Genomic DNA, 22,522 nt, shown 5'->3' with positions numbered 1-22,522 from the left:
GGAGGTGGCTCTTTTAGTTACAAACGCCTGGGGGGGTGACAGGTTCCCTTTAAATTTCAGACTTTATTAGTCTTTGTGTTTCAGGGATGATCTGTCCCCTTACTCAATAGTTTAATAAAGCCTGAATTTTATCTTAAATTGGTGCCTCCATTCACGGCAGCAGCTAAAAATAAAGTAATAATTTCTTGACTGGTCTATTTCAGCAGTGACATTTTTATATGCATTGTGTTAACTGCTAATTTAAAACAATGAATTTCAGTACAAATTGTTTCATAGATTTTAAGGCTGAAGGTAAACATAAGTCCATTGAGTTCAACCTATAGCCTAAAATGTTAATCCAGAGTAAGGCAAAAAGTCATGAGGCAGATGCTGACTGCCCCATATTAGGGGGGATATTCATTACGTACAGCAATCAGATTAGTTCCCTAGATCAACATCCCATCACACAATCTAGTACTCATAACCTGTAACATTATGTTTATCAAGAAAGGCATCTAGGCCCTCTTTGAAATTTTGTAGTGAATTAATCATCACAACATCATATGGCAGTGTGTGCTATAGTCTCACTGTTCTTACAGTAAATAATCACATTCTGTGATTATGATAAAACCTTCTTTCCCCTAGACGTAGAGGATGACCCCTTATCACCGCTGCATGCCTAGGTGTAAAAGGTTCATTAGAAAGATCTCTTTTCTGTCCCTTCATATATTTGTACATTGTACAAAATCACTCCTAAGTCTTCCTTTTTCCAAACTGAATAAACCCAAGGTTGATCCTCTTCTTTGGTACTACAGTTCACCTTGGCTCCTCTTCTCTGCACCCATTCTAATTCAACTATGTCCTTATTATACACTGGAGCCATTATACACAGTAGTCTAAGTGTGGCCACACTAGTGACCTGTATAAAAGCAAAACTATGTTTTTTGTTATGAACAACTATGCCTCTTTTAATGCATCCCATTATTTGATTTGGCAGCAGCTGCCTGGCACTGGCCACAAATGTTTAATATGTCATCCACACAAATGTAATTATTAAAAAAAGCTCCGAAACATTTTGAAAACAGAACGAAATTTTCATTCTTGTCAGAAAGGTGCGCAATTCCTTACACAAGTTTGTACTGTGTCTGTAAATACAGCACATGTCAGAGTAGTGGGTTGAGAGCTGGCTCAGGGATAGGAAACAAAGGGTGGTTATTAATGGAGCACACTCGGACTGGGTAGCGGTTAGCAGTGGGGTACCACAGGGGTCTGTATTGGGCCCTCTTCTTTTTAACATATTTATTAATGACCTTGTAGGGGGCATTCAGAGTAGAATTTCAATATTTGCAGATGACACTAAACTCTGCAGGGTAATCTATACAGAGGAGGACAATTTTATATTACAGGATGATTTATGTAAACTAGAAGCTTGGGCTGATAAATGGCAAATGAGCTTTAATGGGGATAAATGTAAGGTCATGCACTTAAGTAGAAGTAATAAGATGTATAATTATGTGCTTAATTCTAAAACTCTGGGCAAAACCGTCAATGAAAAAGACCTGGGTGTATGGGTGGATGACAAACTCATATTCAGGGGCCAGTGTCAGGCAGCTGCTACAAAGGCAAATAAAATAATTGGATGCATTAAAAGAGGCATAGATGCTCATGAGGAGAATATAATTTTACCTCTATACAAGTCACTAGTTCGACCACACTTAGAATACTGTGCACAGTTCTGGTCTCCGGTGTTTAAGAAAGACATAGCTGAACTGGAGCGGGTGCAGAGAAGAGCGACCAAGGTTATTAGAGGACTGGGGGGTCTGCAATACCAAGATAGGTTATTACACTTGGGGCTATTTAGTTTGGAAAAACGAAGACTAAGGGGTGATCTTATTTTAATGTATAAATATATGAGGGGACAGTACAAAGACCTTTCTGATGATCTTTTTAATCATAGACCTGAAACAGGGACAAGGGGGCATCCTCTGCGTTTGGAGGAAAAAAGGTTTAAGCATAATAACAGACGCGGATTCTTTACTGTAAGAGCAGTGAGACTATGGAACTCTCTGCCGTATGATGTTGTAATGAGTGATTCATTACTTAAATTTACGAGGGGACTGGATACCTTTCTGGAAAAGTATAATGTTACAGGGTATACACACTAGATTCCTTGATAGGGCGTTGATCCAGGGAACTAGTCTGATTGCCGTATGTGGAGTCGGGAAGGAATTTTTTTCCCCAATGTGGAGCTTACTCTTTGCCACATGGGTTTTTTTTGCCTTCCTCTGGATCAACATGTTAGGGCATGTTAGGTTAGGCTATGGGTTGAACTAGATGGACATATAGTCTTCCTTCAACCTTAATAACTATGTAACTATGTAGTCATACAGATTGAGGTATTACTTGAAGTGTCTTAATTGAGATTCGCTGTTTAAGGTGACCATCAACTGAGTTCTTAGCAGCCATAATGACCAGGAGTTTAGTCAAAAATTTTATCTTGTTCTTTCTAAGAAATAACTTGCATTTTATGTATAATTTAAAACATTTATTTTATTCTATTAACAGTATTGATATAGTTTGTTAAGTAACATTTTTAAATTGAGAAGAAATTTCTATAAAAATAACGTCTATAAAGTAATTTTGGGGTTACTGCTGGAAGTATATCATGTTTATGTGTTTATTTTACTTTTTACCTACTAATTTGTTTTTACATTGCAGCTTCTATGTGGAACATTTAACTTTATTATCAGCCATGATTTGTTTCATATACTAATGTAGATGTTTTCACAGAACATAAAGAATCAAAAACTTCCTTTTCTTGCATAGCATGCAAGGCTAGATGAAAATGCCTTCCTCTTATAACATTCCTGCTTTCTACTGCTGAAGGAAAAATGTGCTTACAGGAGGAGAGCACCATAATATTCTCTTTGTAATACAGCGTGAGAATCTTGTATTCCTTACCTTTTTTCTGTGACAGAAGCACTGAACCACATTGACACACAAGAGAGATGTGGAAAATATTGCGGTGATGCCTGAAAACCCCTGTTTATATTACACAAATACACACATGCTGTTCTAAGAAACACAAATGCTCCAGGACCTGGTTAACGATAACTTTGAAATATGTTGGGTATGGGTCTTGCAAGTGCTTGCTTCAACAATGTATATTAATCATTTTTCAAATTTAATGTAGTAATATACGGAGAGTCTTGCGATAGGTCACATCCGCTTTAGAAAATAGACTAATTTCTTCGAAAAGTCATAGAGTGGGTATGTTTTCTTTAACTATTGTCAACTATTATGAACTAGTAGTCATCCTGGTACTGTAACCTGGAACAGAGGTCACAGAGTAAAGAGACATGGTTTTGGTAATGAAGTTTTCTGGAGCACAAGAAGTGGTATTTTCCTGAGCAGTCTGAAGAGCTGATCTCAAAGCAAAGATAGAGAGATGCTTAAAAATAAGTCATGTGAACAAAATGCTGAGTGTCTAGAGATTGTGGAAATAGAGTAAGCACAATGTACAAAGTTCATCAGCTCCCATTGAATGGCTGAAGATGCTGAAAAAGCAAACTTAGATATTCGGTGATTTGGAAATAATACTTCATAAATGTGTTCGTACAGCTTAAAAAGTTCCATGTACATAAAATATTACATCAAGGCAAAAAAAACAATGTGTTTCGGACATTATTATTATTTATTTTTATACCACATTGATTCCATGGTGCTCTACATAAGAAGGGGTTACATACAAAATACAAATATAAATTACAGTGAACAAACTAACAATTACATACTGGTACTGAGGTGAGAGGGCCCTGCCCTTCCAGTCTAACAGTCTACAGGACATTGAGGAAGGAGGCAGTTGAAGGGGTTGAAACAGCTCCAATGGTGGTGAGGTGGATTATTGCAGGATGTAAGCTTTGTAGAAGAAGAGATGTGTGTTCAAGTTCCATTTCAAAGTTCTGAATGTGGTGGATAACAGGATGTGTGGGGGCACAGAATTACAGAGGATTGGGGATACTCAAAAGAAGTTTTATAGGTTATTGGGTGAGGAAGGCATAAATATGGAGGAGAAAAGGAGCTTTTTGGAGTTCTGGAGATTACTTGTTGGAACATACAGTATATGAAGATTAGTTTAGAGAAATATGGAAAAGACAGATAATGGACACCTTTGTAAGTCAATGTCAGTAGTTTGAACTGCATCTGTTGGGTAATTGGGAGCCAGAGAAAAGATTTGCAGGGGGAGTAGCAGAGGAGTAGAGAGGAGGATTAGTTGGGCAGCAGAGTTAAGGACATAACGGAGAGGTATGAGAGTTTTAGTGAGGCCACAAAGTAGTCGAGGCGGGAGATGATGAGGGCAGGCACTAACATTTAGTATACTCAGGCTTCAGGAAAGAAAAGATTCTGGAAATATTTTTAAGTTAGAGGTGACAGGAGGTGGTAAGAGCTAGATTGGGTAGGGGAGTGTTAGGGGTCGAGTTCCCGCTTCTGCACAGGGGGAATCTCAAGCCACCTCCGCTGCGGTCTCCCATTCTTGTCCAGCCGCAGTGGAGTCTGCTCAGCAAAGACGTCGGTCCCAGCGTCTTGCTCATTCTCACTCTGTTCTGAGAGTTACTGCTGCTTCTCCAGTCTCTGCCATTAAAGTCAGTGCTGGTCAGCAGCGAGCGGACTTCTCTGGTACTAAGTCCTTGTCTGCACGTACTGAGCATGCCCAGGGTAAGATCTCCCGTTGGAGATCGAGGGTCATGTGCTCAGGCTCTGCAGCACATTCCATTGGTCCTCTTGGCAGGTCTTGGAAGGGCAAAGGTGCTGTGGCCACTTCCTGTGCTGCTGCTATATAAACTGCGCATGACCGCACGGCCATGCGCTAGTATTGTCTTTCAATCGCTAATGTGTGTATGTTGTGAGTGCAAGTCGTCCTTGGATACCCCTACCCTATTGAATGACTGTTCGCGGAAGGTGTATGGCTGCTACCTAGCGCCTGACTTATCCTACAGCACTAGTCACACATTATAGCGTCCAGTTGCTGTGACCGCCAGTACGGCGCCGTGCACTTCCTCTGTGCTTTCCTTACCCAAGCCTGGGTGGTTAGTGGCGTTCGTCAGTGCGGCACTGCATGCACTCTTGTGCCTTAATATTGCTCTTCAGTCTCCTTACACACCCAGTTGCGGTGTTGTGCCAGCAAGGGTCTAATCGGACTTCAATCCTAGTTGGGGTTGAGTTCGCTGACTACTTGCTCGCGCTTTAGGTGCGGTACCGCGGTCCTGTGCCTTAACAGGATTGTTTCTTTCACGCTGGGTGAGGTTAACCCACGCGTCTATACTTTAGTGTACCGCCATATAGTCTGCTAATTGCTAGCAGCAGGTTTTCACCTGCACGGTGGACCCCGGACTGCGAACGCATCTATACCATCTGTCTTGGTGCGTTCCGCCAGTCCTAACAGGGAGTTAGTTGAAATGGAGGAAAGATGTCAAGTTCATTTTTGCCCATATTGAGCTTTAGGAAGCGTGATGAAAAGAAGGAGGATATGGCAGATAGACACTCTAGGACTTTGGACAGCAGAGAGGTGATGTCTGGGCCAGAGAGGTAGATCTGAGTGTCATCATCATATAGGTGGAGTTGAAGTTGAGGAGCAGGTCTGCAGATGAGTTCAGGTGGGTAAGTAAGAGGAAAGGTGAGATAATTATTTGCTTGGAAAGTGATAGGGTTTGGGGATAACGTAGGAGAATAATGAGACTATTGGATTGAAAACTGTAAGGGCACATGTAAGCATGGTGAAAGAGTAAGTGAGGAAAAACAAAGAGGTAAGCACAGATAATAAACAGTGGCAGCTATAACCTTCCGGTCACTTTTGGCACTTTTCTGGTGTCTTTCTAATGTGCACTTAAAAAGCTGCACTTAATGAAGCTGCAGGCATAGGCCAAGGTCAGCATAGATCTAGGCCTCCAAATTTATACACCTTAAATTGCACATAAAGCATGCCAGAAGTGAACAGAATGGGGGAGCCGCAGGAAGACAGGTTAGACAATCAAAGGACTGGGACAAATTAGCAAAGACTATCCTTAGTTATGCTATGAATATAGTGATACAGACAAGATTTAAATGTAGAAACCAGCTAAAACAAGACACAGCCAATTGATTGGGTAAATGCAAAAACCAGGAAGATTGTGGAACTTTTGACTGAAACATGAGAAAGTTTGAAGTGAAAACCATTTCCGGTGACTACCTCTTGAAGCTCATCAAGAGAATGCCAAGAGTGTGCAAAGCAGTCATCAAAGCAAAAGGTGGCTACTTTGAAGAACCTAGAATATAAGACATATTTTCAGTTGTTTCACACTTTTTTGTTAAGTATATAATTCCACATGTGTTAATTCATAGTTTTGATGTCTTCAGTGTGAATTTACAATTTTCATAGTCTTGAAAATACAGACACATCTTTAAATGAGAAGGTATGTCCAAACTTTTGGTCTGTACTGTATAGCTCTGGCAAAAATTAAGAGACCACCACATTAAAACCCTGTCATGGGCAGCCCAATCTCCAGACCTAAACCCCATTGAAAACCTTTGGAATGTAATGAAGAGGATGAAGAATAGTCACAAGCCATCAAACAAAGAAGAACTGCTTAAATTTTTGTGCCAGAAGCAGTGTGAAAGACTGGTGGAAAGCATGCCAAGACACATGAAAGCTGTGATTAAAAATCATGGTTATTCCACAAAATATTGATTTCTGACCTCTTTCTGAGTTAAAAAATTAGTATTGTTGTTTCTAAATTATTATGAACGTGTTTTCTTTGCATTATTTGAAGTCTAAAAGCAATGTTTGTTTTTTTTAATTTTGACCATTTCTTCTTTTAGAAAAAAATATAAAATGTATTGCTTGGAAATTCGGTGACGTTGTCAGAAGTTTACAGAATAAATAAACAATTTACATTTTACTCAAAAATATGCCTATAAAGAGAAAATCAGACAAACTGAAAATTTTGCAGTGGTCTCTTAATTTTTGCCAGAGCTGTATTTCTAAATGTGCTATTGGCATTAAATTATCAACAGATATAGGAAACAACCCATTCAATCATCAGGGGCAAAGAAATCAAACCATAGATGTCCATAAAAAATGTGGAGTATTCAGGAATGGCAAAAGGAAAAGTATTGAATACACTTACTGAAATTTATTTAATACTTCTTGCAAAAGCCTTTGATAGTGATGACAGCTTCAAGGTGCCTCCTGTATGGAGAAACTAGTTGCATACATTGCTCAGGTGTGATTTGGGCTCATTCTTTCACACAAATACTCGTCAAATCCTGAGGGTATCCTGTGCTCCTTCTATGAACTCTGTTCTTTAGTTCCTTCCATAAATTTTCTATTGGATTCAGATCAGGTTATTGGCTGGGACATTCTACCAGCTTTATTTATCTCTCTGAAACCAATTGAGAGTTTCTTCGGCTACTTGTTTGGGATCATTGCCGAAATGTTCATCCTCATTTCATCTTTATCAACCTGGTAATTGTCAGCATATTTTTTATAAAGAATGTCTCTGTACATATGAGCAATAAACCTTCCTTCAGTTCTATGAAGTTTGCCAGTGTTACGTAGTCTGGAAACATTTCTGCAATCTCTAAAACTGAAAAAAAAAGCTTTTACAAAATTTGCAGACTTCTATTTCTCAGCCATACAATGTTACGTGGACTGTGAACATTTCTGTGATATCTAAACATTGAGAAAAAGCTTTTAAATATTTTGTAGGCTTTCATTTCTCAGCCAAATAGTGTTATGTGGTCTGTGAACATTTCTTTGATCTCTAAAACTAAGAAAAGTTTTTAAAAATTTTGTAGGCTTCCATTTCTCAGCCATACAGTGTTACTTGTTTTGGGAACATTTCTGTGATCTCTAAAACTGAAAAAAGTTTTTTTAAAAATTGCAGGGCTCCATGCCTCAGCCTTATAGTATTATGTGGTCTGAATACATTTCTTGTGATCTATAAAACTGAAAAACAACATTGAAATAGTTTTCTGGATTTAAGTTGATTGTCATCCATACCCTTTTGCATTCCTTCTGTTACATTATGGTGGAGTAAACTCCCAAAAAACACTTTGATTGCTGTAGGTAACTATTTTTTTTCTTTTATTAAAAATATACTTGGTTTCAAGAGACCTAGCATTTACAAAATGCATAAGGCATGCATTAAGGGACGGGAAAGTTGAAGTGCTGATGATGGTGTACGCAGATGGCGAGGACGTGGAGCAGGTATGACTACACCTGTTGCTGGAACACACAAACACACCACGACACATAGGTTGCTGTCCCACTTTGCAGGGAGGCACGGTACATCACGTCTGAAGCCAGAGCAGTGTCAACAGGTGGTCATTTGAATAGCAGAACATGCTTCCAGCAGGCTTGGCAGCATCACACAGTCTTCCACACGGTCCAGTCTCACCAGCCTAAAGTCTGGATCACTTAATCCTCCCCCTGATCCTCCTTCCTCTCACCATGTTGAATCTCAAGAGACTAGTGATTACACACTGTGAAGGAACAAATTATGAAAGATTCTCCATTTTGTGCTTTGACTCCATTTTCTTGTTGGTCAAAGATAAATTCTGTTATTTAATTAGGTAGAAGGTTACAGCTGCCATGAAGTAATTTTATCTTGTTTTTCACAAGCCTGTTATTCAACTAGGCTATGGTTCATAATTGGTATAAAGACCTTGAGTGTTTTAACTCGAGCCGAGCCAGATAAGAGACTCGGGGGTGTATCGCTATACAAGACTGAGGCATCTGTTAATATGTTTTTTATGCCAAAAAGACATGACCATATCTGTAGTTTCCATTTTTCCTGTATCTTTATGGGTTAAGTTTTTCCTGCATTCTTCTTGGTTAAGAACTGTGAGCATGATTTTATGCTGATTGGTTGAAGTAGAATTTGCTAATATGATAAAACTGCAACACAATAAACGGGGGCCCAGAGATCTGCTCGATCCCCCATACAGAGACATTAGTCTCTGTCTGGCCATTTTCAGTTGCCGGCAACGCCCTGTAGATTAATTTGGAAGTTACTGAGTCAACCGTGAAGGATCAATTTAGATCCTCCCTCAACAGCTTGGCGCCCGAAACGTGGGGCCCCAAACAGGAACGCCTCTGCCCCCCGCAGGACAACAAGACAAAGGACCCTTGGACCGGACACAGGCACTGGAAAATTGGGACTGATCATCCCCCACAACAACCACGGTAAGTTGGCAGTAATACTGTCCAGACTGACCGTTTGGTGTGGTTTTCCTGTGTTTGTGCTGCAAAGAGGATCTGAGGTTTGTCCCCAATGGTGGGGTGATTCTTGGGTGGAATCATATAGAGGTCTAGTTCCGTTGGGAGCCCAGTGCTCGAACCGTACCCCATAAGGGACGGACACCCGAGATTGACCAGTGATGTAATTCTCTTTATAGTCAAAATATCCTGAATTGCTGATCACTGTGAGAATTAGGCGCGGTGAGGTGATCGAAGATTGGGTAGGATACGTAACTCAGGTATATATTGATATACAGTAAATATATCCAGAGGTATCCGGAGGGTTAGTCTAAGACGCCCTCCTCCTTTCACTGAGTACCGCGTTTTTGGGTTGTTCCAGTGGGGGACAGGTAGACCCAGTGGAATAGACTATATACGGCCGCTCTAGTACTATGCACGACTAAGTAAGGATATTTAGCTCTAAAGGAGAATCATGTTTCCATGGAAGTAAGAGAAGACTTTGAATTTGTGTGATGAATCTGATATTGTTTGCCCAAAGACGGGGAAAAAAATCTGTCAGGAATGCAGGAAAGATATTCTCAATCATTGGTTTTTCTAAGGTGGTCTGGTTTTTCGTATGAATTGTGTGATGAAGGTTTTGTAGAAATTAATTAAGTCTGAGAACTGCTGTATTCCGTTTCTGTGTGAAATTTTTAAGATACTCGATGGGAGGGGTCAAACAGCTGTGCTATTGTTTTTCTTCTTTCTGTGTTGAGGAATGCTGTAAATTCTTATCTCTGTGTCACTGGTATGGAGGGGGCACGAAGCTGCGTCCTCTCTGAATTTTATGTCCTTGGTGTAGAACGCGCTGGGAGATCTGTGTTTTGTTTAAAACAACAATATTGTATTGAATTAGAAAGAAATATTGTAAGTTTAAAGTAAAAAATGGCGCCTAGTTTTAGAAGGAAACTTGTAAGAGATTGTTTGGTTATCAGTGTAATTGAAAGATTGGTAAAAGATTCATCTGCTTCAAGTTGAATGGTTGATATATAGCAAATCAAGGATTAACAGAGGAAGTGAATTCTGATTTGTTTTTGTTACATTGAAAAAGGAAAGTTGTCTATTACTATGACAAAAAAATGGATGTTTGTGGTGCAAGAAGGAACTGAGAAAGTGACTGAGATCAATGTGTTGGGAAAGCAAACAATTAAAAATTTGGGACAGGGGGGCTCCCTGCTAGATAATATGGTCCCTCCCCAGGAAATTAAGCCTCTACTCCCAACTGTAAGCTCTATGCCCCTTAATCCCAAGGCACCAATATATCCTGGACTGCCGAGAAGTTCTATGGGCGTCTTATGGTAGTATTTAAAGATCTGGGATTCTCATTGTAAAATAAAGCCCATACACACCTTTTTGTAGTAGGTTTAATGTCCGGCCTTAAATCTGAATTGAAAGAGGCAATAATGTCAGTCAGATCCGATATTGAGACTTCCATTCTGGACGATGCATTGAAAAAAAGTAGTACAAAGTTTTCAGAAGAACTTAACCCACTCTACATCAGCAGAGAAATTAAGGGTTAAATCAGTAGCCGCAGCGATTTCTGCTCCAATCTCAGCCCCCTCACCCCCATCCTCCACACACAGTTACAAGGACGCAGCTGGTTCCTTATCAGTGGCCCAGACTCCAGCTCCAGCCCTCCTGCCTTACACAAATCCAGTCCCATACTCCAATTCAAGAGTTTGTTTTAATTAGAGTAGATGGCAAACCCAATAAATATACTCTTACAAAACCTATCCCTGTGGGTCCTTTCCCTGAAGTTACTGCTCAGTTCGTAATCTCTCCCTCATGTCCGGTAAATTTACTGGGGGCAGATTTATTATCACAATTCGGCACCAGAATATAATTCCAAGATGATGGTCAGATGGTATTTACGTTATATAACCCTTATGCAGATGAACATAATGAGATGTATATCTTACATGCCCTTCCCACGGTTATGATGGCCCTGATAGGCCCAGATCCACCCCAATAATGCCTGTAGAACCAGTAAAAGTGTTTCTCAAACCTGGTGTCCCTTTTCCCAAAGTCCATCAGTACCCTTTGAAATATGATCAGGAGTGGGGCCCCAAGGGTCAAATACAAACGTTACTCGATAATGGTGCCCTGGTACCCTGTGTTTCCCCATGTAACACGCCCTTGTTTCCCGTTAAGAAAAAGACCCCACCCGACCAACCCCCTGTGTACCGGCTGGTACAAGACCTACGGGCAGTTAATGCAGCTACTGTTCTGGAAACTCCGGTGCCTAATTCACATACTCTCTTGTCCCAGATACCTCAGGATGCTGCTTGGTTCACAGTCATCGACCTCGCCAATGTCTTCTTCAGCATTCCATTACACCCAGATTGCCAGTTTCTGTTTGCATTCACTTATCAGGGACGACAATTGATGTGGACAGTTATGCCACAAGGGGCCCAAAACAGTCCCAATGAGCTTGCAAAAAATATGGGAGAGTGTTTTTAACCCTGGCAGTTAGATCACCCCTATGTCACGCTATTTCAGTATGTGGCTAATCTTTTGTTGTGTGCACGAACAGAGCAGGAAGCCATTGCTGCCACTGTTAGCCTCCTCAAGTATCTGGCAGATCTGAACTGTCGGGTTTCGGCCTCGAAACTTCAGTTCTGCCTTGGTCAAGTGATATTTTTGGGTCACTGTCTCCTTCAGGGTGCCAGACACCTCACAGAAGAAAAAAAAAACCAGCCGTCAGCTCCCTTCCTGTCCCAAAAGATGAGACTGCACTCCAGCGTTTTCTTGGGCTATGTACTTATTGTCATCAGTGGATACCAGACATATCCCGCATAATGCAACCTCTCTACAATGCCCTGAAAGACGGTTCAAGATATGCTGATGATTTTGGAAGATTCCACACCAGATACGCTGTTACTATGGAAGACACTGTAGTGTACGGAGCTGCACTCCCTCCCTCTGTTAGGGCTAGCGGAACGCACCGAGAAAATAGAGATGTTTTATTATTAATGGTGCGTTCGCAGCCCGGGGTCCACCGTGCAGGGGAACCGGCTGCTAGCGAATGGCGGCACTGTTAGGCGGTATAGACTAGCTCTGTTACTCCACAGAGTAGCCGTGAAAGGGAAGCACTGCGCCCTGTTAGCCTCACAGGAGCACAAGCTTACTGCCAAGCTGATAGCAGTCAGTGGTTATGCTACATGCAATCTCCTCACCGGAGAAGCCGGTACTCTAGGGGCTTATTTCAGCCGGGTCCCTGAACACTCTCATACAATCTCCTCACCGGAGGTGCCGGTATTCCAGGGGCTTATTTCAGCCGGGTCCCTGAACACACTCATACATAACCACACTGGCGCAAAGCACATATATGAATTGATACTAGCGCATGGCCGTGCGGCCATGCAAGCCTTAAATAGTTACAGCATGTTTAGGACCTTTCAAAGAAGGACCAATGGAGTGCTGCAGCACCTGAGCATGTGACCCTAGATCTCCACTGAGAGATCTCGCCCTGAGCATGCTCAGTGTGCAAAACAGGATTTAGTCCTAGCAGCTACAAGGACCTTAGCTGCAGTATCTGATCATGTGACCCTCGATCTCCACTGAGAGATCTTACTCTGGGCATGCTCAGAATGTGAAAAGCAGGACTTAGCCCCAGAAGCGTCCGCTCGCCGCTGCCCAGCACTGACTTCAATGGGAGAAGCAGGAAACGCAGCAGTAACTCTTAGCACAGAGTCAGACTGAGCGAGACGCTGGGATCGACGTCTCCGCTGAGCAGGCTCCACTGCGGCAGGAGAAGAATGGGAGACCGCAGCGGAGATGGGCCGAGATTCCCCTTGTGCAGAGGCAGGAACTCGACCCCTAACATCCTCCTCCCTCACTGTAAGCACAAGAAGCAGAACTTCAGGCTCTGTCTACTGCATGTACTTTGGCCAAAGACAGGCGGGCTAATATATACACGGACTCACAGTATGCATTTGGTATTGCTCATGATTTTGGGGCTCTATGGGCCAATCTAGGGTTTATTACTACTGCCGGAACTCCAGTGAAGAATGCTGAAGCTGTTAAAACCCTCATGGACTCAATCAAATTACCTACTCAGGTGGCCATTATCAAAGTTAAGGAGCACGGTACTATGGAACAGTCCACAGACTGTTGTTAACACCTTTGCGGATATGCAAGCAAAAGCTGCTGCTCTCCTACCCGTTGAACTGACCATACCAGCTATGGTGACCACACGCTCTTAGCGTAAACAGTTACAAGAAACACTGACTCTACAGGAACCTGATGATCCACAACAGACTGAAGTTTTCTGTCGGACCCCGCGAGACCGCTTAATGACGATGCAGAGAATGTCTCCAAAGGAAGAAGTGAAGCAGTGGAAAGCTGATGGAGCACATATGGACAATGGTCTCAGGAAAAAGGACCAACTTGTGTGTCTCCCTAAGTGGATGTACCCTGCTATTGCCACATGGGCACATGGGCCCACACATCAAGGAAAAAACCAGGCCCTTGACCTAGTACAAAAATTCTACTGGGCTCCAGGTATTTCTACAGTCCTGACAGCACTCAACCGTGCATGTAATATCTGTCAGACCTGCAATCCCACTCAACTTCAACGTGTACCCCCAAAGCATCTTGCTAAGCCCGACTATCCTTTCCAAAGGCTCCAGGTGGAACACATCACGTTGCTTAAGTCTGGAAGGTAGGAATATTGCCTGGTGGTTGTCGACATGTTCTCCAATTGGCCGGAAGCATTCCCCGTTACCAACATGACTGCAAAGACCAAAGCAAAGAAACTGGTGATGGAAGTTATATTCAGATATGGTGTTCCAGAAGTTGTTAAAAGTGACCAAGGCCCGGCCTTTTCTTCTCATGTGTATCAGGAGTGTTATGACCTGGTGGTCAGGACAATAATGGACCTGGTGGTTAAGAGCACATGGAATGACCTGATAGTTACTGATAATATAGGACAAGCTCTTGGACGTGGGAACTCTGCTGACCGCAATCCCTAATCCTACCAACCACACTAGAAATAGCCGTGGATTGCTCCTAACGCTCCCTATGCAACTCGGCACAGCCTAAGGAACTAGCTAGCCCTAAAGATAGAAAAATAAAGCCTACCTTGCCTCAGAGAAATTCCCCAAAGGAAAAGGCAGCCCCCCACATACAATGACTGTGAGTAAAGATGAAAATACAAACACAGAGATGAAATAGATTAAGCAAAGTGAGGCCCGACTTACTGAACAGACTGAGGATAGGAAAGGTAGCTTTGCGGTCAGCACAAAAACCTACAAAAAGGCCACGCAGAGGGCACAAAAAGACCCTCGGTGCGGAGGCGCTCCCTCTGCGTCCCAGAGCTTCCAGCAAGCAAGACAACAATCAAAATAGCAAGCTGGACAGAAAAACAGCAAACCAGTGAAAAACAAGCAGTCACTTAGCTTCTGCTGGGAAGACCGGTCACAAGAACGATCCAGGAGTGAACTAGACCAATACTGGAACATTGACAGGTGGCATGGAGCAAAGATCTAAGTGGAGTTAAATAGAGCAGCCAGCTAACGAATTAACCTCGTCACCTGTGGAAGGAAACTCAGAAACACCCACAGCCACGAGAGAAAGTCCATGGACAGAACCAGCCGAAGTACCACTCATGACCACAGGAGGGAGCCCGACAACAGAATTCACAACAGTACCCCCAGGGGGGGTCACCGAACCCTCACCAGAGCCCCCAGGCCGACCAGGACGAGCCAAATGAAAGGCACGACCCAGATCGGCAGCATGAACATCAGAGGCAAAAACCCAGGAATTATCTTCCTGACCATAACCCTTCCTCTTGACCAGGTACTGGAGTTTCCGTCTCGAAATACGAGAATCCAAAATCTTCTCCACCACATACTCCAACTCCCCCTCAACCAACACCGGGGCAGGAGGATCAACGGATGGAACCACAGGCGCCACGTATCTCCGCAACAACAACCTATGGAACACATTATGGATTGCAAAAGAAGCAGGAAGGGCCAAACGAAATGACACAGGATTGATAACCTCAGAAATCTTATACGGACCAATGAAACGAGGCTTAAGTCGGGGACCCACACAACGCCGGCGGTTAGCGAAACGTTGAGCCTTCTCCTGGGACAATGTCAAATTGTCCACCACATGAGTCCAAATCTGCTGCAACCTATCCACCACAGTATCTACACCAGGACAGTCCGAAGACTCAACCTGCCCTGAAGAGAAACGCGGATGGAAACCAGAATTGCAGAAAAACGGCGAAACCAAAGTAGCCGAGCTGGCCCGATTATTAAGGGCGAACTCAGCCAACGGCAAAAAGGACACCCAATCATCCTGATCAGCAGAAACAAAGCATCTCAGATATGTTTCCAAAGTCTGATTAGTTCGTTCGGTTTGGCCATTTGTCTGAGGATGGAAAGCCGAGGAAAAAGACAAATCAATGCCCATCCTAGCACAAAAAGATCACCAAAACCTCGAAACAAACTGGGAACCTCTGTCAGAAACGATGTTCTCCGGGATACCATGTAAACGAACCACATGCTGGAAAAATAATGGCACCAAATCAGAGGAGGAAGGCAATTTAGACAAAGGTACCAAATGGACCATCTTAGAAAAGCGATCACAAACCACCCAAATGACTGACATCTTTTGAGAGACGGGGAGATCTGAAATTAAATCCATAGAAATATGCGTACAGGGCCTCTTCGGGACCGGCAAGAGCAAAAGCAACCCACTGGCATGAGAACAGCAGGGCTTAGCCCGAGCACAAGTCCCACAGGACTGCACAAAAGAACGCACATCCCGTGACAAAGACGGCCACCAAAAGGATCTAGCCACCAAATCTCTGGTACCAAAGTTTCCAGGATGCCCAGCCAACACTGAACAATGAATCTCAGAGATAACTCTACTAGTCCATCTATCAGGGACAAACAGTTTCTTTGCTGGGCAACGGTCAGGTCTATCAGCCTGAAATTTTTGCAGCACCCGCCGCAAATCAGGGGAGATGGCAGACAAAATTACCCCCTCTTTGAGAATACCCGCTGGCTTAGGAACACCCGGAGAGTCAGGCACAAAACTCCTTGACAGGGCATCAGCCTTCACATTCTTAGAGCCCGGAAGGTACGAAACCACAAAATCAAAACGGGAGAAAAATACCGACCATCGAACCTGTCTCGGATTCAACCGTTTGGCAGACTCAAGATAAGTCAAATTCTTGTGATCTGTCAAGACCACCACGCGATGCTTGGCTCCTTCAAGCCAATGACGCCACTCCTCGAATGCCCACTTCATGGCCAACAACTCTCGATTACCAACATCATAATTGCGCTCAGCAGGCGAAAACTTTCTAGAAAAGAAAGCACATGGCTTCATCACCGAGCCATCAGAACTTCTTTGTGACAAAACAGCCCCAGCTCCAATCTCAGAAGCATCAACCTCAACCTGAAACGGGAGCGAAACATCTGGCTGGCACAACACAGGGGCAGAAGAAAAATGACGCTTCAACTCCTGAAAAGCCTCTACAGCTGCAGAAGACCAATTGACCACATCAGCACCCTTCTTGGTCAAATCAGTCAACGGTTTAGCAACACTAGAAAAATTAGCGATGAAGCGCCGATAAAAATTAGCAAAGCCCAGGAACTTTTGCAGGCTCTTCACAGATGTCGGCTGAGTCCAATCGTAAATGGCTTGGACTTTAACAGGGTCCATCTCGATAGTAGAAGGGGAAAAAATGAACCCCAAAAATGAAACCTTCTGAACTCCAAAGAGACACTTTGACCCCTTCACAAACAAGGAATTCGCACGAAGGGCCTGGAACACCATTCTGACCTGCTTCACATGAGACTCCCAATCATCCGAAAAGACCAAAATATCATCCAAATATACAATCATGAATCTATCCAGGTACTCTCGGAAGATGTCATGCATAAAGGACTGAAATACTGATGGAGCATTGGAAAGCCCGAATGGCATAACCAGGTACTCAAAATGGCCCTCGGGCATATTAAATGCTGTTTTCCATTCATCGCCTTGTTTAATACGCACAAGATTATACGCCCCTCGAAGATCTATCTTGGTGAACCAACTAGCCCCTTTAATACGAGCAAACAAATCAGACAGAAACGGCAAAGGATACTGAAATTTGACTGTAATTTTATTGAGAAGGCGGTAATCAATACAAGGTCTCAAAGAACCATCCTTCTTGGCCACAAAAAAGAACCCTGCTCCTAACTGTGATGACGATGGGCGAATATGGCCTTTCTCCAAGGATTCCTTTATATAACTCCGCATAGCGGCGTGTTCTTGCACAGATAAATTGAACAATCGGCCCTTAGGAAACTTACTGCCAGGAATCAAATTAATTGCACAATCGCAATCCCTATGAGGAGGTAGGGCACTGGCTTTGGGCTCATCAAATACATCGCGATAATCCGACAAAAACTCTGGAACTTCAGAAGGAGTGGAAGACGAAATAGACAAAAATGGAACATCACCATGTACCCCCTGGCAACCCCAGCTGGACACAGACATAGATTTCCAGTCCAATACTGGATTATGAACCTGTAGCCATGGCAACCCCAAAACGACCACATCATGCAGATTATGCAACACCAGAAAGCGGATATCCTCCTGATGTGCAGGAGCCATGCACATGGTCAATTGGGTCCAGTACTGAGGCTTATTCTTGGCCAAAGGCGTAGCATCAATTCCTCTCAATGGAATAGGATACTGCAAGGGCTCCAAGAAAAAACCACAGCGCCTAGCATACTCCAAGTCCATCAAATTCAGGGCAGCGCCTGAATCCACAAATGCCATAACAGAATAGGATGACAAAGAACAAATCAGAGTAACGGACAATAGAAATTTAGACTACCGTACCAATGGTGTCAGACCTAGCGAACCGCTTAGTGCGCTTAGGACAATCGGAGATAGCATGAGTGGAATCACCACAGTAAAAACATAGCCCATTCCGACGTCTGTGTTCTTGCCGTTCAGCTCTGGTCAAAGTCCTATCACATTGCATAGGCTCAGGCTCATGCTCAGATAGTACTGCCAAATGGTGCACAGCTTTACGCTTATGCAAGCGTCGATCGATCTGAATGGCCAAAGACATAGACTCATTCAACCCACCATGACATCCTTAAGGGCTTCAGAGAGACCCTTTCTGAAGGTTGCTGCCAGGGCACATTCATTCCACTGAGTGAGCACAGACCACTTTCTAAACTTCTGACAATATATCTCCGCTTCATCCTGACCCTGACACAGAGCCAGCAAGATTTTCTCTGCCTGATCCACTGAATTAGGTTCGTCATAAAGCAATCCAAGCGCCAGGAAAAACGCATCAACATCACGCAATGCCGGATCTCCTGGCGCAAGGGAAAATGCCCAGTCTTGAGGGTCACCACGTAACAAAGAAATAATGATCTTTACTTGTTGAACAGGGTCACCTGAGGAGCGAGGTTTCAAGGCAAGAAACAATTTACAATTATTTTTGAAATTCAAGAACTTAGATCTATCACAGAGGACAGACCTTGAATGTCCATGTCTACACCTGTGTTCTGAACCACCCAGATGTAAAGGGGAAAAGAGAGACAAAACACACTGCAAAGAAAAAAAAATGGTCTCAGAACTTCTCTTATCCCTCTACTGAAATGCATTAGTACTTTGGGCCACCTGTACTGTTATGACCTGGTGGTCAGGACAATAATGGACCAGGGGGTTAAGAGCACACGGAATGACATGATAGTTACTGATAATATAGGACGAGCTCTGGGACGTGGGAACTCTGCTGACCGCAATCCCTAATCCTACCAACCACACTAGAAATAGCCGTGGATTGCTCCTAACGCTCCCTATGCAACTCGGCACAGCCTAAGGAACTAGCTAGCCCTAAAGATAGAAAAATAAAGCCTTCCTTGACTCAGAGAAATTCCCCAAAGGAAAAGGCAGCCCCCCACATACAATGACTGTGAGTAAAGATGAAAATAAAAACACAGAGATGAAATAGATTAAGCAAAGTGAGGCCCGACTTACTGAACAGACTGAGGATAGGAAAGGTAGCTTTGCGGTCAGCACAAAAACCTACAAAAAGGCCACGCAGAGGGCGCAAAAACACCCTCCGCACCGACTCACGGTGCGGAGGCGCTCCCTCTGCGTCACAGAGCTTCCAGCAAGCAAGACAACAATCAATATAGCAAGCTGGACAGAAAAACAGCAAACCAGAGAAAAACAAGCAGTCACTTAGCTTCTGCTGGGAAGACAGGTCACAAGAACGATCCAGGAGTGAACTAGACCAATACTGGAACATTGACAGGTGGCATGGAGCAAAGATCTAAGTGGAGTTAAATAGAGCCGCCAGCTAACGAATTAACCTCGTCACCTGTGGAAGGAAACTCAGAAACACCCACAGCCACGAGAGAAAGTCCATGGACAGAACCAGCCGAAGTACCACTCATGACCACAGGAGGGAGCCCGACAACAGAATTCACAACACAGGAGGTTCTGACAATGCTTAGACCCACTGCAGCCCTCCATACTCCGTACCATCCACAATCCAGTGGGAAAGTTGAGAGGCTGAATGGCACACTGAAGGGACAATTGACCAAAATGATGCAGGAGACTATGGCTCCATGGCCAGAGCTCCTACCTATTGTACCGTACCACATTCGTACTGCCCCTATTGCAAAACATGGCCTGTCCCCATATGAGATATTGTTTGGTGCTAGGCCCTCAGTTGCAAATTTCCAGCCTCAGTAGTTATCAGAAGAAACTGACCGTGCTGTTCAATATGTTATTCAGCTTAGTTAAAATGTTGCTAACACCCATGTTTTAGTTTATTCTTCCCTTCCAGATTCAGCAGAAACTGACACTTGTCACAATTTGAAGCCTGGTGGTTTTATGGTCGTGAAAAGCTATGTCAGAAAACACGGACTAGAACCCTTGTATGACGGTCCCTACCAAGTCCTCCTCATTACTCCTATGTCAGTAAAGCTGGAAGGAAGGCCGACGTGGATCAACGTATCGCACTGAAAGCTGGTCAAACAGACTAGTAGCAAATAAGGGAACATAATGTTTTAGTTTTTCGTATTTTCATTTAATAATATTGTAACCGCATGGGACAGCCTAAATTCTCCAACATCCTTGAATAATAAGTTTGTACAATATCATGAAAGATTAGTAGTACAGATGGGTATAGCCAATAAAACTGTCAGTTCTATTTTCATTTACCCTATGATTACACAAATGTGGGATAAATTGCTTAGGGCTACAGACTATCTAGATGATCAAATTTGGGATATATTGGATATACTTAATACTACTGTCGCTGTCCAAAACCAACTTATCATAGTCACTAATCAATATACTGTAGTACTGGAGTACTTAACAGCAGCACAGGGTGGTATGTGTCAGATTATTGGACCCGCTTTCTGTTATTATACAGATCCCAATAGTACTTTAAAGTTAAAGTTAGAGGATATTCAAAGACTAAGAGATCAATATGATAAAGACAAAGACCATAATAGGGACAGTTGGTGGGCAGACACCTTCTCCTTTCTTAATCCAGCCAATTGGTTTGAGGGACTTGGGGGCTGAATCTTGCAAAGTTTGTTAGAAATCGCTGCCTTTATCCTTGTCATGTATGTAATACTAAAACTTGTTCTTTGGTGTATTTCTGTATGTATTAGGAAATTCTGCACTAAGACAAGTAATGATGAAACCAAAAGCGTTGCCACCCCTGCTCTTCTCTACACCGATTTCACAAAGTTATCTGATGAAGATGTTGACGCCAAGCGTATGGCTATATTCAAAAGATCCCCACCACCGTCATCAATAATTGTTATTCGTAAATTCTAGTATACAGGGGGATGGGTACGCCGCAACAGCCATGGCTGGTAACATGGCACCAGTCATGTGAAGACCAGTACCCCTCGAGCTTATAGCTTGGGATAGTACCTCTGATGCTGGACATTAATTAACAAAAATTTATCTAGGGGGGAATGTGAAGGAACAAATTATGAAAGATTCTCCATTTTGTGCTTTGACTCCATTTTCTTGTTGGTCAAAGATAAATTCTGTTATTTAATTAGGTAGAAGGTTACAGCTGCCATGAAGTAATTTTATCTTGTTTTTCACAAGCCTGTTATTCAACTAGGCTATGCTTCATAATTGGTATAAAGACCTTGAGTGTTCTAACTCGAGTCGAGCCAGATAAGAGACTCAGGGGTGTATCGCTATACAAGACTGAGGCATCTGTTAATATGTTTTTTATGCCAAAAAGACACGACCATATCTGTAGTTTCCATTTTTCCTGTATCTTTATGGGTTACGTTTTTCCTGCATTCTTATAGGTTAAGAACTGTGAGCATGTTTTTATGCTGATTGGTTGAAGTAGAATTTGCTAATATGATAAAACTGCAACACAATAAACGGGGGCCCAGAGATCTGCTCGATCCCCCATACAGAGATATGATTCTCCGTCTGGTCATTTTCAGTTGCCGGCAATGCCCTGTAGATTAATTTGGAAGTCACTGAGTCAACCGTGAAGGATCAATTTAGATCCTCCCTCAACAACACTAGGACACTCTGAGGAGCTCTTTACCAAAACATTTCTTGATGGTGGCCTCTCAACATGCATGCTCCAAGATGGACAGGAGGACACGCTGCTTTGTGATTCACAAACCTTAGAACAGCCATGACCACAAGAATATAACAGTGGGGAATGATGAATATGAGATAAGGAAGAAGATGATGATGAGACATAGTTGCCGCTACATCTTGTTGTTGTTAAGGCTGCCGTCACACTATCAGTATTTTGTCAGTATTTTACATCAGTATTTGTAAGCCAAAACCAGGAGTGGGTGAGAAATGCAGAAGTGGTGAATACGTTTCTATTATACTTTTCCTCTGATTGTAAAATATTGACTAAATATTGATAGGGTGACTGTAGCCTAAGTCAGGAGGACCAGAGTGTGATGGAAGACATCGTGGTGGATGACAAAGTCACTGACAAAACATGGGAAGCTGGCATGCAGAGCGAGGCCAGCAGCATTGAGAGGGAGAGATCGGCAGCATCGAAACAGACAGGAAGAGGCAGTGGGGTGACCAGATGGACAAGGCAGGCAACTGTTTCTACACTCGTGCATTTCTCCATCAAAGAGTTAGGTGTTCCCCAGTTTGTGACTATTTTAAATAGAGTTCTAAGACTAACAAAATGGCCATTTGAAACCTGTGCCATGCCAAGATCAGCATGGACATGACCACTAAGAACCTAACCACTACCAACCTGATCAGGCA

General features: G+C 43.1%; 1 long non-coding RNA gene across 1 annotated transcript in view; it reads left to right on the top strand.

Moving 5' to 3' along the window:
• LOC138637600 (uncharacterized) overlaps nt 1–21,678 on the top strand; it is an 84,322-nt gene extending 62,644 nt beyond the window's left edge. Inside the window, exon 3 of the long non-coding RNA XR_011312414.1 lies at nt 20,914–21,678. This is a non-coding gene — a long non-coding RNA (uncharacterized lncRNA). The remainder of the gene's footprint in view (nt 1–20,913) is intronic.
• Nucleotides 21,679–22,522: the final 844 nt, after the last annotated feature.

This window comes from Ranitomeya imitator, chromosome 5, assembly GCF_032444005.1.
Source record: "Ranitomeya imitator isolate aRanImi1 chromosome 5, aRanImi1.pri, whole genome shotgun sequence".
Taxonomy (NCBI): domain Eukaryota; kingdom Metazoa; phylum Chordata; class Amphibia; order Anura; family Dendrobatidae; genus Ranitomeya; species Ranitomeya imitator.
Note: the sequence above shows the minus strand (reverse complement) of the source record. Positions and strands in the feature narration are given on the sequence as shown.